The sequence below is a fragment of the Babylonia areolata genome, chromosome 13 (assembly GCF_041734735.1).
Source record: "Babylonia areolata isolate BAREFJ2019XMU chromosome 13, ASM4173473v1, whole genome shotgun sequence".
In the NCBI taxonomy this organism is placed as follows: domain Eukaryota; kingdom Metazoa; phylum Mollusca; class Gastropoda; order Neogastropoda; family Buccinidae; genus Babylonia; species Babylonia areolata.
Genome location: NC_134888.1, coordinates 30503331 through 30505830, shown reverse-complemented (window position 1 = coordinate 30505830; position 2500 = coordinate 30503331).

Genomic DNA, 2500 nt, shown 5'->3' with positions numbered 1-2500 from the left:
CTGTCTCTCTCGTCTCTCTCTTTCCTTTCTTTTCTTTGCTTTTTTTGTATTTTTTTTCCTATTTTCTGTATTTCTCCTTTTCTTTTCTTTTTTTTTTTCTTTCTTTTTTGTTGTCTTTTTTTTCGTTCGTTCTTTCCACGTACCTTGATTTGTTGCTTCTTTTTTTTTTTTTTTTTTTCTTCTTTTCATTTTGCCTACATTTTTTTAAATACTTTTTTTTGTTGTTCGTTTGTTTCTCTCTACGTACGTTCTTTTTGTATGCTTGTCATTCTTTCTTTCTCTCTGTTCTTATTCTTTATTTGTGTCTTTCTTTCTTTTTCGTTCTTTCTATTCTTTTTTTTTCCCCCGTCGTCATCGTCGACGCTGTTGTTGTTGTTGTTGTTTCTGTCGTTTCCTTCTTCTTTCTTTCTGTCTTTCTTTCTTTCTTTCTTTTTCGTTCTTTCTATTCTTTTTTCCGTCGTCATCGTCGACGCTGTCGGTGTTGTTGTTTCTGTCGTTTCCTTCTTTTTTATCGTTTCTTCTTTCTTTCTTTCTTTCTTTCTTTCTTTCTTTCTTTCTTTCTTTCTTTTTCGTTCTTTCTATTCTTTTTTTTTCCCCCGTCGTCATCGTCGACGCTGTTGTTGTTGTTGTTGTTTCTGTCGTTTCCTTCTTTTTTTATCGTTTCTTTCTTTCTATCTTTCTTTCTGTCTTTCTTTCTTTCTTTCTTTCTTCGATCTTCTTCCATGTTCGTGTTTTTCTTTCGTTCTTCTACTTTTTTTTTTTCTTCTATTAACGATAAATACTGATATGGTTCAGTCTCGCCATATAGTATGTGTCTCATATGAAAACATATAAAATTGTGTATAATAAGCAACCAAGAGCATAAAATATATATGAGGACAGAGAAGAGGGAAAACAAAAAAAAATGTATATACCAAGACAACACTTCAAATTATAAAAGGAAAGAATCACGCCCAAAAGAAGCACACGCACACACACACACACACTCTCTCTCTCTCTCTCTTTCTCTCTCTCTCTGTGTCTTTTTCTCTGTCTGTCTGTCTGTCTGTTTGCCTCTGTCTCTGTCTCCCTCCCTCTCTCTCTCTTGCTTTCGTTCTGCCACCTTGTAAACAGCACTATAAACTTTACCGTTTAGATCACTTAAGGAGAGAAAGAGAGAGAGAGAATGAGAGTGAGAAGAAGTTATCACGACACACACACACACACACACACACACACACACACACACACACACAGCCACACACACACACTCACGCACACACGCACACACACACACGCAAGCGCACACACACACACACACACACACACACACTATGAATCAAAAGGCGGGAATAACGTAGATCATAAACTGGGAATAACGCATTGGATTGCAAGTTGTAAATGGTAATGGGACGATGTTGATCATGTGGTTGGAGTGATGTAGACATAACGTGACAACGATGTGGACCATAAGGTGGGAACATTTTGGGAACAGCGTGGATCATTAAGGTGGGAACGATGTGGCTCATAATGTGGGAACGATGTGGATCATAATGTTGGAACGATGTGGATCATAAGGTAGGAACATTGAGGGAACAGTGTGGATCATTAACTGGTAATGGTGTGGGAACGATGTGGCTCATAATGTGGGAACGATGTGGATCATAAGGTAGGAACATTGAGGGAACAGTGTGGATCATTGAGTGGTAATGGTGTGGGAGCAATGTGGATCATAACGTGACAGCGATGTGGATTATAAGGTGGGAACATTTTGGGAACAGTATGGATCATTGAGTGGTAATGGTGTGGGAACGATGTGGCTCATAAGAAGGGAATTGTGTGGGCCATAATTTGGGAACGACGTGGATAGTAAGACGGGTTTGATGTGGGCGATAAAGTCTGAACGATGTGGACCATAAATTGGGAACGTTTTGGGGAACGCTGTGGATAATAAGACGGGTTTGATGTGGGCGATAAAGTCTGAACGATGTGGACCATAAATTGGGAACGTTTTGTGGAACGCTGTGGATAATAAGACGGGTTTGATTTGGAGGATAACGTCTGAACGATGTGGACCATAAATTATTGGGAACGTTTTGGGGAACGCTGTGGATAATAAGACGGGTTTGATGCAGACCATAAACGGGGAACGACGATGTGGATCATAAAAGGGATACGTTTTGGGAACGATGCTGATAATAGGGTAGGATCGACGTGGATCATAAGGCGGGAACAGCTTGGACGTAAGATGGGAACAGTGTGGACATAAGGTGGGAACGACACCATGGAACTCTCCATCCGAGGCCACGGAGGGTGTGCGTGTGTGTGGGGGGGGGGGATCTGGGGGGGGGGGGGGGGGCAGGGAGTAGGGGTAGAACTGTCATCCCGATTTGCTTGCTACAACCTGGCTCCGGGTTTCCAGTGCAGGCCATGCAAAAGCAAAACAAAACAACACACACACCCAAAAAAAACAAAAAAACAAAAAACAAACAAACAAAAAATCCCCTCCAAAAAAGCGTGT